The 17,477-nt window shown below is 35.0% G+C and overlaps 1 protein-coding gene across 3 annotated transcripts in view; it reads left to right on the forward strand.

The window, feature by feature from the left end:
• Positions 1-17,477, forward strand: part of LOC123866919 (cAMP-specific 3',5'-cyclic phosphodiesterase) — a 600,070-nt gene that overhangs the window by 76,110 nt on the left and 506,483 nt on the right. Inside the window, exon 1 of one of the 3 annotated variants that reach the window (XM_045908712.1) lies at positions 17,007-17,188. The exons of the other annotated variants lie outside the window; for them this stretch is intronic. The gene's annotated coding sequence lies outside the window, so the exon portion shown is untranslated. Of the gene's footprint in view, positions 1-17,006; positions 17,189-17,477 lie in introns of those variants that run through there. 3 annotated transcript variants of the gene reach the window in all.

Genomic DNA, 17,477 nt, shown 5'->3' on the forward strand with positions numbered 1-17,477 from the left:
CATAGATTGAGAACACGTCCATACCATTAGGCAGTTAGCGATGATGGAACAAAAATGACTACCAATTGAACTGGCGACCGCGCAATGAGAAGTAATTGATTGTATGCCTCTATCATCACTCCAAACATGGCTCTCGCAAATAAAATGGCATTATTGTATATTTCTATCACCTATTGTACATGACATGAAGGTCGTCTGTGATAATGTCAACGCTTTTCGACCGCAACGGTCCAGCAAATAATGTGTGGCTTGATACATTTATTTATCTTGTACTAGATGATGCCCACGACTTCATCCGCGTGGATTTAATTTTTTTTAAATTCTGTAGGAACCCTATAATTTTCCGGGATAAAAAGTATCCTATGCCAATTTCCACGTATGCAAAACACCCATGCAAAAAATCACCTTTATCCTTTGCCCCGTTACGACGTGATTGAAGGACAAACTGACTAACAAACACACTTTCCCATTTGTATGGATATGGATAACGTCCGAAAAATTAAAAATGGAACGTAAGATCACTCAGACATACTCGTACAGTCACAATTGCTACGAATCTACTGGGCCAATTAGGTATTAGTAAGAATATAATATTTGGATTTATTATTTACTTAAATCTTTTAAGATGAAAATAACAATACAAGGTATAGCGACTTGATCTGTCTATTTTAAAATTAAAATAACACTAAAAAGTAATGAGTAGAACGACATATTGTAATAATTACAGGGTAGGCACATCAAAATTATTGTATTACATACAACGTACTACGTAATATTTTTCCGCAAATAATAAAGTAAAATAAAATAGGAGCGCCACAGACGATTAAGTTGGTTGCGGTAAATCGTGTGTGAATAGTACCTACCTACCAAATAGCTAGGTACAATGGTACGTGGAAACTACGTCTTTAAAGTAATAGGTAGTCGGTAGGTAAGGTACCTTCCTGAACCACACTTTACCTGAGCTACTACTTTTAAAAACAAAAAAGTTATAAAATATAATATTATATATATTATATATATAATAAAGTAATACCTATACCTACTCAATTATTACAACTACTTAATAAAACAATATGTCAAAAGGTAATGTTATATTTTTCTTTATATGATGTTTATTGTATAGGTATAGAAGACTCATTGGTGACGAAGCACTGATGAATACTAAACTCCAAAGTTTGGAACATCGGCGCAAAGTTGCCAGTCTATCGGTATTTTTCAGGATATATTTCGGAGAGTGTGCAAAATAACTCTTTGGCCTGGTTCCTTCACCTTTCCACCATAGCACTGCCAGGCATCGTCAAGGTCTGCATCCATACGTAGTCAAAATTCCTCGAACACGTACGAAGCGATTTACTTCCTCTTTTCTTATCCGAACCGCCAGGATGTGGAACGCCCTTCCGGCATCAGCTTTCCCTTCCACCTATAATATGGGTCACCTTCAAGTCAAGAGTGAATAGGCAACTTCTAGGCAAGCGCGCTCCATCTTAGGCTGCATCATCACTTGCTAGCGAGTCTGATTGCAGCCAAGCGCTAGTCTATATAATTAAAAAAAAAGTATGTATATTTGATGACAATTAATAATAATCAATATTGCGTGACCAGTAAGTAACATGAACTACTGTTGTGTTGTTAACTTTAGTCTATTACATAAAAAATTCTAAAACGAATTGTATATTCGTATATTATTATGTCATCGTTTAGTTAATGGAATTACGTATGAATATTCTCATGTTTGGGGTGCAAAAATATGATTCACGTTCACATTAAATAAGCTGAAATTTCATATTTTCTCTACAACATTAAAATTATTACAATAATAGAAACGTAAGTATTATATTTTAGCAACTTTACGATCCACAAGCAACTAAAAAGTAACGAGTAAACAAAATATAATTTAAGCAATGTTTTCATGACGTACATTATACGTGGAAAGAACTTTATAATCTACCTAGTTTGTCTCTGATATAGTTTTTATTCTTCATAATCACGTATTTTTAGAATCTTTCGACGACTTTAAATCTGAGTCGCTAATTCGAATAATAACATTTCAGTTTCTATATCTCAACGTTGAACAATTAATTGACTAAAAAATATTATTGCAATCTACCATTGGTTTATTGCGTTTGCTCTTTTCAAAGATTTGATTCACAATAATATTATTTTATTATACCAGGTTCCTATAAAAGTAAATGCAGGATCCGCATTGCCGAAGCAAGCTGCGAGTTAAATCTACACCCTTTTAATAGTTACATAATCTGCGATTGTGTAATACTGTTTTTGCAGGTGCATACTTTTCATAAAATATATTTAAGGAAGTTATAATCAAATAGATATTATCGTTCATCACATTCTTTCATTTAACCGACTACCAGTCCGCTCGCTTAAACTAAAAGAAATACTCGTACATTAACCGAACAATCAGTACACGTAATTACAACATAATGAACCAGTATTTTTATTTGAAAACCTATTAAATGAGACGTTTTAGTTTCTATTTCATTGTTTCTTTAAACATTAACGAATCGGAAAAACGTAAACATCAGTTTATCTTTTTAATGACTACTAAATAATCGTGTAGCTTTTCGTGGATACACGCAATTTCCACGTTCCTACCTATTGTATGAATATTCTGGGCTCGAAACTACGTCTTGTTTAGTCTTTTGGAAATACTTATATTACAATGGAGACATGAAAAGAATTAAAACATAAGAATAAGCTTATCATTTGTGTGTCACATGCCTGTGATGGCATGTGGTACACAAATAATAAGCGAAAAAAAAATAATTAACGCTTGTAGACTTTCATGTTAATTTTAGTTAATTTGTTAATCAAGTGGTCAAGTTTTATAACTAAGAAAATTACTTTTTTTTAACATCATGTTTAATAAAATATATTACAATAAAACTTAAGCTAGCCTTATCTAATTACTATACAAATCATTTAATTACTTTTTGTCATATGTACCTATTATATACTCAATAATTAAAATTAATAGTTGAAATCGTACACAAACATACGTACTTACAGTAGGTAGGTATATGCAGAACAAGCTATGAAATCTAAATAGGTATAATATGAATGGAACAGGTGACTGACTGACAGACTAATCTATCAACACACAACTCAAACCACTAGACGGATCGGGCTGTTTGGCATGCAGAATGCCAATATTATGACGCGGACGAAGAGATCCGCTGAAAAAGAATTTTAGAAACCTCAACTCCTAAGGGGGCAAAATACAGGTTTAAAATTTGTGTGAAGTAGAAGCTATTAATATTATTACATACTAAGTAAATTGACTTTATAAAGAGAAAAGCTCGTTATTAAATATTTATTAATGAAATTTCATTCACAAATGGAATTTAGTAAATTGACAAAAATAGTTGAAGTACCTAGGCTAGACTATTCCAAAACTATTTTCAATTAAGCCTCACTCATCCAAAATTGTTAATTTAATAAAAAGCTACTCGTATTGTGATGGTACGGTGTGATCGTCTATACTAGTGGTTAAGATTAGGCATTATGAAGAGATAAATAAGAAATAAACTCAGCTGAATTATAGAAACACCTAGGTATTTAAAGTCATGAGTTATTTACAAGTAATTAATTGGTACAGTACGTTGGGTGAACACGTAGACTTCTCGACCAGCTAACAGGTTTACACGGATTGAATTATAAAAAATTAATGTAAAATTTCAACTCCTCAAAATAGATATAATGAGTGGAGAGATTTGCTAATTTAGAACGTCCTGTTAGTGTGGAAAATCAGTTGATACGTGTATTTGCCTTATTTAGGCCATCGGTTTGAGACCAACCGGCATTCCTCAAGCACGGGGGGAGCCCTACACTGAAATCTCAGTCTTTTAGCATTGTTATCGGGGCACAGCACTTGGACTCTCCTATTTCGCTGCGAAGCGTTTTCAATTTGCCTAGGTACGGAAACCTAGGTTCTTTTCAATGAGCTCTGGGCTCGCCCCAAAACCATGGTATTTTTGTATATTTATATATTTGTTTGATTGATTGTCAATAAATTGGCCAATTTATTAGTTCGGAGAGTCCAGCTGTATAAAGACATGACGTGTTTGCTTTGTGCCGGAATCTCGCTGCTGGTACGTCACCAATCAACCATGTACCATATAATATCAAGCAAAGGAATTACAAAGTACAGCAAAACTAGTATTTTTATCTATTCAAAAACTCGGTGATTCACAAATTCAGCTGGCGTCGGTTTTAACAGATAATGTTACCTAAAATGCTGTTTGGGAAAGATCGGTACACCATAAAAAAAAAGGTACCTACCTGCCTCGCCATCTGTCCTCCGGAGGCAGCGTGTATTCCATTGTCTCGTTCAGGGTATTTTAGTAGGTAGATGAAATTTAGCTGTTACTCGAAAGTATCCTCGACAAGGTCCCTTTAAGGTGTCTTTAGCCTGGGATTCGAACCCAGCCAACCCTATTATCTTTAGTAGTGGAGAGCATTCTTGGTATATTAGTACTAATCGTTTTGTGATAATAAAAGTATAAGGAAAAACCATCGTGAGAATTTCACATAATGGTATAAAATACCATATGATGAAGGTAAACTTGATCGAGAGTTCTCTATGAAGTCCGCGCTCAGTAGTGAGCCGGTGAAAGCTGTTCATGTTGATGAAGACGATGTTTATACCGCGGTAGCTAGTAGTTTATAGCACACCACCTTATTTTAGCTATTGAGTAATTTTTCTACCAAATCTATAATTGTAACGACAAGTGTCATTCCATCAGACTGCATTAGACTGCTAATTCAATTTTATTCCCTATTTAATGCTGAATAAGAGCTAGTATTATAAATAGGTGCACTGCTGAAAAAAAAAACCTAACCTAATTTTTACTTAATAATAGGAATTGTGATTGGTAAATAGGTCATATGAGAAAATCTTAATATTGGAGCTCAAGTTAGTTCGATACATGGTTTCTTCGTATCTTTGGCTTTGTTAATATTACAATACGATAGTCTAGCCTCCAAACAAATTGAATCTCCATTATTAAATGTCTAGGAAAATGTATCTAAATATAGCAAATAAAAGATGATAGTTATACCCAAGTGCATTTATTTCTGGTAAATAATTGTTTATTTACTCATACAGTTGAGTATTTAGAAAAAAAGAAGAGAAACTGAATTTATTATTTAGACTGGGAATTAAGTAACTTTATTACATTAATTAATTCTCGGCCGAATATTTGCTTCCTAAGCCATACTAATTATTGAAAGGGAAAAGCAAATATTCAAACAAAAAAACCCTTTCGGCTTTATATAATATTATGTACACCATTTTATCTAAAATACACACATGCCCACATAATCAATAGAGATATTATCTATAATTCTTACTTCTATAATAAAGTAAATTTTAAGGACACACATTATGCGTAAATTATAATATATTCATTATTTATTCTAGATATATTTGAATCCTAGTTCCACAAAGAGAAATGTCCCATTTCTATAATTTTGGATGCAAATCTAATAGTTATACACAATATTGTAACACCTCCTAATATCCAAATAATAATATCATCTCTAATTTAGTTTGTAAAATAATTCTTTACTCAAGATTTTTGGAACTGATTTTCAAATAATCTAGTTTAAAATTAAATGTAAATTAGTACATCACCATATATCAGCTTCTGCTGGCCCGGATACACACTATTTTATTCTATTTATAATTTTTCTATTATTAACTATACAATTGCAATATATTTCTACACTTAATTAATATTCACTGTTAGGCTCTACTGCACGTTGAGCCAGACCTCAATCGAATGTTCCTCTCGGTCCCCCAGTGTAGACTTAAAACGTCCACACGGATATCTTTTGTTCACGCCCATGATCTGAAATGAAAAAAAAACCAGCGAAATTTCGGTTTCTGATTGGTTCACTCTTGCGCACAGAATTACCCTGGCTGATGGCTAATTGGCTGAAAATAAAATGTATTTCAAACATCCCTTAATGGGCCGTACCTTTTGCTTTCTCACGCTCTTGCCTTGCCTAGACCACTCGCATAACACGTGATTACAATTTTGTACACTTGTAGAGATTTCTAAGTTAAAATTTACGACTTTTATCTAATTTATGACCGACCCTAACGCAATTTAGCTTTAGAGCAATTTATTTTGCCCTTTTGTTTTTTATACTTCCTTTCCTACAATTACTCAGAATCTTAACTAATTTATTTCTTTTCGTGCGAGATTTTTGTTTTTAAGAGCAAGGCTTCAAATTTCCGACAGACATAAAACCGTATGACGGATGGCAAGGCCATCTCACGCTCCCCCAAAATAGATTTTTAATACACGCAGTAATCCCCTATTTTCATTGCAGCTGTACTAGTCGTTTCAAAATCTATTTTTTTTTTTTCTTATCTGTATTCGAGCGCTAGTCTTAAACCTCCCACGCCTATCTATTATACCCTCGGGCATGACCATAACTACTTAACTCAGGTATCTCTTTGTTTAGCGTACCCCAAACTACCTGTCTTCTGTTCCTTTCAATACTCTAGTTTTACCTATCTTTCTAGTTATCTACATAGTACCTAAACAAATGAATGGCATTGTAGTTACCCTTAACTTTACCAGTATGAACGTCTATTAATGTATATACATTATTATATGGAACTGCCCCTATTATGTACGGTCCTTCATATAAGCGCATGAATTTTTTTTGTCAACTTTTTATCCGCATCTGACTTCGTAAAAGTCTTAAGTTTCACTAAATCTCCGATTTCGAATTGTATTAACTTATGATTTTTGTTATAATGTAATTGCCTACTTTCGGCCGCCTTATCTATGTTTTGTCGTGCCTGCTGTCGAATCTGTTCTAATGGTTCACCCTGTAAGTCTGCCCTCACCGATGAGTCAGTGTTGAAATCAGTCGATAGCAGAGTACGTTTTCCATATATAATCTCGTTTGGCGAATATCCCGTTGTAGTATGTATTACCTGATTGTAACAATCTTCTATATCCGATAATAGATCTACCCACGAACGATGTGATTTGTCGCAATACGTCCTGAATAATCTACCTAACTCTTTATTAACCCTCTCTGTCGAATTTGGCCGCGGATTTCTAACAGATGTGTGCGTTAATTCGATACCTAGTTGGCGAATACCTAACTCGAAAACTTTTGAAGTAAAATTCGCGCCTCTGTCTGAGCATAATGTCTTAATTGTGACCTGCTTATGAAACTTTTTTACACAAGTTAAAGTAGCCTTCCCACTAGCCTGGCGTAGTGGGTATAGTCTGATTAACTTACTATAAGCATCTTGCATTACGAATATGTATTTAAAACCAAATCGTCCTGCCGGTAAAGGTCCAAAAATATCGCAAAAAACTCTCTCTCCTATTTCCTTCGCTATTACAGTTTTTATCGGCCCCGTGTGCGTTTCCAAAGCATGCTTTGACTTTTGACATGCCTCGCAAGCTCTTACAACACGACCTATTATACGAGACATATTTGGGAAATAATATTGACGTTTCATAAGAGCATAAACCTTGTATCGCCCGAAATGACCTACTTCTTCATGTATGCTAACTATCAAATCCCTTAGTATGTTCTCGGGAACATATAACCTTAAGATATCCCCTTTTATGTCTCTTCTATAAAGAATCCCTTCTTTAAGCACGTAGTACTTTGATTCAGAAGTGTCTGCTGTTTGCACGCGTCTAATTATCTCACTAGCAGTCTTGTCGCGACTTTGATAACTACCTATCTCTCTCCATCGCTCCCGCACTAATCGTCCTAATGATGTTTTAAATAGATTCATTTCAGGCCCCGTGACCTTGTTAGTTAATACATCGGTGGTCCCCTTTAAATGTCGAGACAATACGTCTGCTACAATGTTTAGTTTACCTTTCACATGTTCGACTGTGTAATTAAATCGCCCTATATAATGTACCCAACGTATCATCCTGGCGCTCAATAATTTGCACGTCTGCAAGAATATCAAGCTTTTATGATCAGTCCTAATGACTAAATTCGCTCCTCTCAAATATGTTTCAAACTTTGACAAACTGAAAATGATGGCCCATAGTTCTTGTTCAGTGACTGTCCATTTGCGTTCTGTCTCTGTCAATGCTTTACTACAGAACCCTAATATTTGTTCTTCACCAGCTTCATTCAATTGATAGACATAACCCGAAACCCCCAAATTACTGCTATCGGTTTGTAAATAATAAGTTCCCTTAGGATCTGGGTGTACAAGAAGTATAGTGTCTATAAACAATTTCTTGACCCTTTCAAAACAATCGTTAATTTCCTCTGTCCATGACCATTTCGTATTTTGTTTTAATAGGTCACACAGTGGTTTAACCTCTTCGCTATATTTTGAAATAAATCTTCTGAAATAATTTATTAATCCCAGAAATCCTCGTAATTGTTTTATAGTCCGAGGTATAGGGAAGTCTAATATGGCTTTAACCCGTTCAGGATCCATACGTACCCCGTTAGTATTTACTATGTGTCCTAACAAATTTACCTCTACACATAAGAACCGACACTTCTCTAACCTTCCAGTTAAACCTGCGGTTTCTAATTTATCTAACACTCGATCTAAATGTTCTAAGTGTAACTTTATGTCCCCCGTAGTGAATATGACTATGTCGTCTAAATAGTTTACGCAAAACTCTCGTACTCCTACTAGGATATAATCCATTGCTCTCGAAAACCCTGCTACAGAAGTCTTTAATCCTTGAGGTAAAACATTATAAGTATACGTCTTCCCCATGAACGAGAACCCAGTATACTTCCTAGAATCTTTATGCAAAGGTATTTGAAAATAGGCATTATTCAAATCAATTAAACTGATATAATTTACTCCATGAAAGGATTGTAAAATCTCAGATGTGAGTGGAGGCGCGCCCGCGTCACCTACCATTTTCTTATTCAACTCTCGTGCGTCCAATAAGAGTCTTATTGACCCATCTCGTTTCTTTGTGAAAGTGAGAGGACTACAGTAAGGAGTCGCTTCCTGTCTGATCACGCCTAGTTTTTCTAACTCTTCTAATTCGGTTTTTACCTGTTCTCTATACGCCAAAGGTACCGGATAACTGTGTTTTACAAAAGGTGTTTCGTCTAATAGCTCAATAACGTGTTCGTACTTGTTTGTCAAACCTAAACCTTCCGTAAATACCTTACAGTGTTTGTTTAACACAGGTAGTAATAATTCCTTTTGTTCATTACTTAAGTTCGCGTCATCTAATTTTAATCCCTTAAATTTCTCATTATCTAAATTCATGTCTGATACACTTTGTTCCACTGGCCTAGAGTTTTGATTTAATATTAAATTAATCGTGGCTGCGTTCGTCTCTCCCCCTAACCTTTCGATTTTGCAGTCCGAATTCAGCCTAACACAAGACCTAACGCCCATATGTTCAATAGTCAAAGTGTGTTCACCATTACAGTTCACTATTCCTTTTACCCGCTCTAACCAATCGTATCCTAGAATCAATGACCTAGGAAGACGTCGCATAACTAGTACAGGTGCTTCAACTAAAGTACTACCTAACTGAAACTCTATTAGCACTAACCGATTTGTGCTTTCACTTCGCGATCCAAACGCGCCTTGTATTTGAATTGCTGGAATAGCGATCTCTGGCAATGTCCCATGTTCTCTTAGAATAGAGTCGTACAATTCCCTAGTTATTCCACTAATCTGACTTCCCGTATCTATGAGTGCACTCATACTTCTTCCATACAGTCTAACACATACTTCAGGTAACCTAGGTAAAGAATAATCAACACTCACATCGGTTTGTTCATCTAATTCATGATACATTGTGTACACATTCAAACCTCTCCTCATACAAGTTTCACAAGTCACGCCTAACTCATTACACTCTGTTACATTTTCAAACTGGTTTTCCAATAAGATTCCTATACTCCTAAATTCAAATTGACTACTATACTCGTTATAATCAACGCCGCCTCTTAATAACCGCTTAAGTCCCTTATCTCCGGTCCCCAAACTCTGTCCTGGCTTCCATCCACTATTAATTAAGATTCTATAGACTACACCTGTCCCTTCGTGATCTGAGGTCTTTCTGACGCCCGTGCCACACAAGAATAACTGATTTGACCTCGTTTGTGTTGGGCATTCTAGTTTTTTGATGATCCCTCCCCCACATTCTTAGACACAGTAAGATCCTCGCCCTCTTTTACGAACGTGATTGCCGGCCTAATTTGTTTAGTTTCGGATACCGTAGGTCTGTTAAAGTTAACCCTAGAACCTAATCGACCACGATAGCCGCGTCCCCTCGTCGAATTTCCCCTAGCTCTCCAACTTCTTGTTGACATTGTTGCTACAATAGGTCGTCTCGATGATGACTCATTGTATCGTCTACCTCTGTAATTATTACTAACAGTACCTCTCGTAATTTGCCTAGGTTTTTCAACAATATTTTGCTCTATGTTTCGAAGAAATTTCGCTCCGTTCATGATGTTAACTTCTTCTGTTCTAGTAAACCATAATCGCTGTATATCTATAGCATAATGTCGCATAATAGAATTGACCAAATCTCTCTCACTAAACGCAATAGTTAATGACTGCATTGATTCTGCTTGCTCAGCAAAATGTTCGGACATCGACATTCCCGAATCGCTTGAATATACCGCATTAATCAATTTATATCTTATAGATTCCTGAATTTGTTCGGTCCAATAATTTCGTCTAAAATCAATCTCGAAGTCAGCGAACGTAGTCCAGCCCTTCGAATACAAGTCCATAACCTTCCGAGCATGCCCCGAGATGCAACCTAACGCTATATCTATTTCGCGATCTAATCCATTTACCGCCCTTATATATTTCTTTAATCGTTTTAGAAAAACGATGGGGTTAGTGAATGGTTTTCCGTCGAAATTTGGTTTAGTTACTGACGGCTGTACAACATATAAATTCCGGGTCTCAGATAATGTACTTGTGCTCGCGGTTTCAAGATTCGACCCCTGCCTATCAGATTTTTCATTTTCATTAATCCCGTTCGACTCGTGTGAAGAGACGCTCGCGATTTCATTTGAACCGGTATTTGAATTTAACTGATGTAATTTTGCTTCGAACTCGGTGATTTTTTTCAAAATCAACTCTAATGTAGCATTCCCTAAGGTCGTTGTTTGTTCGCTCGATTCTACGGTACTAACATCGCTTTGCCCCGCACCTACTTGCTTTGTTCTACGTCCCTTCCTACCTGAAGACATCTTTTTTTTTCAATTTGACCCTATTTCTTTTACCTACCCAAGTGCCAACTTAAATTTTATTTGAATAACTTTCATAAGTCGCGAAGCCGTATTTTTAATACTAATATATTACTGATACTAATTGCAATCACATGTTTGGGTCTGCTTCGATTATATGTATTCTCAGAGTTTGAAAAAAATTAAGTCTGAGAAATAAGCAAGGAATAATAGCTCGATCTCTGTAGTATCTTCTGAAAACCTGTAAATTTTACATTTATAAGACATACAGCTTATTTCTGCTCTCCTGCTCCCCCTATACATAAATAAATGTAAATGTACAACATATAAATATAAAACAACATGCAGTGTGTCCTTAAAACTTATAATTTATAAATAGCAATGTAAGTTTATAAATTTTTCTCTCTCAAATACCCAATCACAATTTCTACGTTGTGTTATTTTTATGTTAATGTAAATCTAGTCATATCGTTATTTCGAATACGTACATAGATCCCTGGTTACTCGGCATCAAATTTCTGTGATGGTACGGTGTGATCGTCTATACTAGTGGTTAAGATTAGGCATTATGAAGAGATAAATAAGAAATAAACTCAGCTGAATTATAGAAACACCTAGGTATTTAAAGTCATGAGTTATTTACAAGTAATTAATTGGTACAGTACGTTGGGTGAACACGTAGACTTCTCGACCAGCTAACAGGTTTACACGGATTGAATTATAAAAAATTAATGTAAAATTTCAACTCCTCAAAATAGATATAATGAGTGGAGAGATTTGCTAATTTAGAACGTCCTGTTAGTGTGGAAAATCAGTTGATACGTGTATTTGCCTTATTTAGGCCATCGGTTTGAGACCAACCGGCATTCCTCAAGCACGGGGGGAGCCCTACACTGAAATCTCAGTCTTTTAGCATTGTTATCGGGGCACAGCACTTGGACTCTCCTATTTCGCTGCGAAGCGTTTTCAATTTGCCTAGGTACGGAAACCTAGGTTCTTTTCAATGAGCTCTGGGCTCGCCCCAAAACCATGGTATTTTTGTATATTTATATATTTGTTTGATTGATTGTCAATAAATTGGCCAATTTATTAGTTCGGAGAGTCCAGCTGTATAAAGACATGACGTGTTTGCTTTGTGCCGGAATCTCGCTGCTGGTACGTCACCAATCAACCATGTACCATATAATATCAAGCAAAGGAATTACAAAGTACAGCAAAACTAGTATTTTTATCTATTCAAAAACTCGGTGATTCACAAATTCAGCTGGCGTCGGTTTTAACAGATAATGTTACCTAAAATGCTGTTTGGGAAAGATCGGTACACCATAAAAAAAAAGGTACCTACCTGCCTCGCCATCTGTCCTCCGGAGGCAGCGTGTATTCCATTGTCTCGTTCAGGGTATTTTAGTAGGTAGATGAAATTTAGCTGTTACTCGAAAGTATCCTCGACAAGGTCCCTTTAAGGTGTCTTTAGCCTGGGATTCGAACCCAGCCAACCCTATTATCTTTAGTAGTGGAGAGCATTCTTGGTATATTAGTACTAATCGTTTTGTGATAATAAAAGTATAAGGAAAAACCATCGTGAGAATTTCACATAATGGTATAAAATACCATATGATGAAGGTAAACTTGATCGAGAGTTCTCTATGAAGTCCGCGCTCAGTAGTGAGCCGGTGAAAGCTGTTCATGTTGATGAAGACGATGTTTATACCGCGGTAGCTAGTAGTTTATAGCACACCACCTTATTTTAGCTATTGAGTAATTTTTCTACCAAATCTATAATTGTAACGACAAGTGTCATTCCATCAGACTGCATTAGACTGCTAATTCAATTTTATTCCCTATTTAATGCTGAATAAGAGCTAGTATTATAAATAGGTGCACTGCTGAAAAAAAAAACCTAACCTAATTTTTACTTAATAATAGGAATTGTGATTGGTAAATAGGTCATATGAGAAAATCTTAATATTGGAGCTCAAGTTAGTTCGATACATGGTTTCTTCGTATCTTTGGCTTTGTTAATATTACAATACGATAGTCTAGCCTCCAAACAAATTGAATCTCCATTATTAAATGTCTAGGAAAATGTATCTAAATATAGCAAATAAAAGATGATAGTTATACCCAAGTGCATTTATTTCTGGTAAATAATTGTTTATTTACTCATACAGTTGAGTATTTAGAAAAAAAGAAGAGAAACTGAATTTATTATTTAGACTGGGAATTAAGTAACTTTATTACATTAATTAATTCTCGGCCGAATATTTGCTTCCTAAGCCATACTAATTATTGAAAGGGAAAAGCAAATATTCAAACAAAAAAACCCTTTCGGCTTTATATAATATTATGTACACCATTTTATCTAAAATACACACATGCCCACATAATCAATAGAGATATTATCTATAATTCTTACTTCTATAATAAAGTAAATTTTAAGGACACACATTATGCGTAAATTATAATATATTCATTATTTATTCTAGATATATTTGAATCCTAGTTCCACAAAGAGAAATGTCCCATTTCTATAATTTTGGATGCAAATCTAATAGTTATACACAATATTGTAACACCTCCTAATATCCAAATAATAATATCATCTCTAATTTAGTTTGTAAAATAATTCTTTACTCAAGATTTTTGGAACTGATTTTCAAATAATCTAGTTTAAAATTAAATGTAAATTAGTACATCACCATATATCAGCTTCTGCTGGCCCGGATACACACTATTTTATTCTATTTATAATTTTTCTATTATTAACTATACAATTGCAATATATTTCTACACTTAATTAATATTCACTGTTAGGCTCTACTGCACGTTGAGCCAGACCTCAATCGAATGTTCCTCTCGGTCCCCCAGTGTAGACTTAAAACGTCCACACGGATATCTTTTGTTCACGCCCATGATCTGAAATGAAAAAAAAACCAGCGAAATTTCGGTTTCTGATTGGTTCACTCTTGCGCACAGAATTACCCTGGCTGATGGCTAATTGGCTGAAAATAAAATGTATTTCAAACATCCCTTAATGGGCCGTACCTTTTGCTTTCTCACGCTCTTGCCTTGCCTAGACCACTCGCATAACACGTGATTACAATTTTGTACACTTGTAGAGATTTCTAAGTTAAAATTTACGACTTTTATCTAATTTATGACCGACCCTAACGCAATTTAGCTTTAGAGCAATTTATTTTGCCCTTTTGTTTTTTATACTTCCTTTCCTACAATTACTCAGAATCTTAACTAATTTATTTCTTTTCGTGCGAGATTTTTGTTTTTAAGAGCAAGGCTTCAAATTTCCGACAGACATAAAACCGTATGACGGATGGCAAGGCCATCTCAGTATGTGCGTCATAGGCCCGGCTGACATTTATTTCTGGAGGATCTGGAACGTGAAATGAGATGGCTTTATATTATTTTTAATGATATTGAGTTTTTTTTTATCATACGAGTAGGTATGTTTTACTTCGTTTGTGTCACAATGATTTAATAAGCTTTTTATATAGGTACTTAAATATTTTTGTACAAGGTCCTTGTACTAGGTCTGTATACATATATCCATTTTATATCTTGGATAAGTTTAATGAATGAAGAACGTTGAAACCTTACTCCCTTTAATTATAGCGTGTCTTTGTAAGAAAATATGTTTATTATCTTTTGATGAAAGGATTCAATAATTTCACATTATTAATGATTGGGAAAATTGGGAAAATGGCAAGGCACTGCAGTTGACGCGAGCACGATAAATAATACACGGGCTGTTTTTTATTATCCTTATCATCGACACAAAGAAAAATATATATCAATGTCAACAAAACTACGAGAAAAACAAACGGGGTTTCCTCGAACGTACTATATACTATATACATATACTATGGACGAGTTAAATGTATTTAATTTCAGTTTGAAAACAAAGGAAAAGTAGTAGTAAACATATGGATATTTTTTTATTTTGGCTTTGCATAGCCACGAAACATTCGATCCGCTTCGGCTTTGTTCAGGTGAATTTTCTGAAAACACTTTCCCAATAGGGGTCTACCTCAAAAAGGGACTTAAGTGCAAAATTTTAAGTTTCTAGCCCCATGTATTTTTTTACGTTTTATGTCAGTCAATCAATTTATCCCTTTATACATTTATAAGAGAATGACTCTATAACGTAGACACATATTAGCGTTATAATGCGGTTAATGGTATTCTTACCATCAATAGGATTTGATTTCCGACTGTGGTAGAGTCTTGCGTTGCGTTGTGTGTTATTATAATATCCACAAGTTGGTCTAAATGAAATCTATGAAATCTATACTATAAAGATATCTCTTCATTTGGTTCAGTTGGTTCATTTATGAGTATGTACGGTGGGGGTAATCTCCGGAACTAATGAACTGATTTCCAATTTTGAAAATTCTCTAGCTGAATTACGTCTTGGGCAAAAGTTAGTAAAATCTGTACCTAACAATGTACTAATATTATAAAGAGAAAAGATTTGTTTGTTTGTAAACTATAAACTCTGAAACAACTGAACCGATTTTAATATTAATTATTCACCATTAGAAAGCAACTTTATCTATCCAGAAGTAACATAGGATATATTATATATCTTTGATTTTCTGGGATAAAAAATACCTTATGTATTAATCCAGGGTATAATCTATCTCCGTTTTGAATTTTAGCCAAACCCGTGTAGTAGTTTTTGCGTTAAATAGTAACAAACCTACACACACGCATACACACAAACTTTCGCCGTAATAATATTAGTGTTATAATGTTTTATTCGAATATAAAAACTCCTAATAATAAAATTATACGCGTCACTGAGTTCTTAAATCTGACATTAATAAAATATAATAATTCAGCGAAGAATATCTATAGGTCTAATTGGGAGTGTGCCAACAAATACTTGTAGATCATCTTTTCATCACAAATATAATGCACTTTGATCTAGGTATACACATAGTAAGTAGTTAGTTAGAACAACACAATAAACTGTTAAAGAATATTTTCGGCATATTTTTTCAGCCAACAAAAATGTGGTAGGCATATCCTATAACAAAATTGGTTTAGCTTTGTGACCAACTGAAGTTTGGGTCAATATTTCTTTCATAATAGCTACTAAATTATAAAGAGTTATAAAGCTTTATTAATATTCTAACTTTTATGGGTTTCTAGTGGCTTACATTGTGGTAATAACTTTAAAAAATTTGAGCATTTTCGTCCTTATTGTATTTCACGGTCACGCACAGTAAGTAATATACATACCTACGTAGGTACTGCTATTTATCGGACATTTTATTTTTTTCATAAAAAGTATGTCGTGACTATAATATTATTACTAAATGTTGTGTAAAATATTTTATGAAGTAGCGAGTGAATCGATAGCACGGACTTTTTGTTCCAACAGTAAAAGTATATAGAATACCTATTGAGCATTGTTATCTAGTTATACCTACTTACTATGGGAATATTTGGCCCAGTTACCAAACGGTGAAGAACATTGTATTCATTTGTTAACTCAGTTTGAGTGATACTGATAACAGACTGAAAAAAAAACATTTCTCTCTTCTTCTTCTTCTTTCTCCTTATGCCTGTCCAAGATTAACAGAAATCACATATAGTTATGAACAGACTGACATATCAGTATATTTATCTTCGCTAACTTCCAAGACTGAGGCAGACTTTTTCGAAACTTCTTACGCTTTACAACGCAACGTGCCAAAGTAGAACTTCTCGTAGCAATTTATATGTGAGCAAGTGATGGAGAACACGAATGGTGTTTTCTAAGTGCAGTGTCCGTGTGGGGGTGTGTTTGTGCGGTGTCAGTGTGTGTGCGCGCACGGCACCAAGGTGGTGGGTGGGGGGTTGTTCCGTTGCTGCGTGCCCTGGTGCGGGGCGCGCGCGGCGGCGCCCGACGACGCCGACTATGCCCTGAGGGAAGGCAGCCCTCAACTCTCTCACCAAGAATACGGTAAGGCAACTTTTCTATTTAAACTTTCCACGAAGAGGACCTATACACTTGCAATCTCTCTGCGTCGCATCGAATCAATTCCTCATTCCCGATGATCTCGAAATTCCATTGGTCACAAAGTTGAGGAAGTTTTCTTCTGATAATATTGCGGCAGACGCCTAGATCTGTCGACGTCATGGCCACGGACTAGACCAATTTAAGGTCATACTTCTTTTCTAGCTTTTAACGTCAAACAAATGTCTAATAGAGCAATCTATACTTACCTGTGTACACTTAAAACAGTACCTTA

Source organism: Maniola jurtina, chromosome 7 (assembly GCF_905333055.1).
Source record: "Maniola jurtina chromosome 7, ilManJurt1.1, whole genome shotgun sequence".
Taxonomy (NCBI): Eukaryota; Metazoa; Arthropoda; class Insecta; order Lepidoptera; family Nymphalidae; genus Maniola; species Maniola jurtina.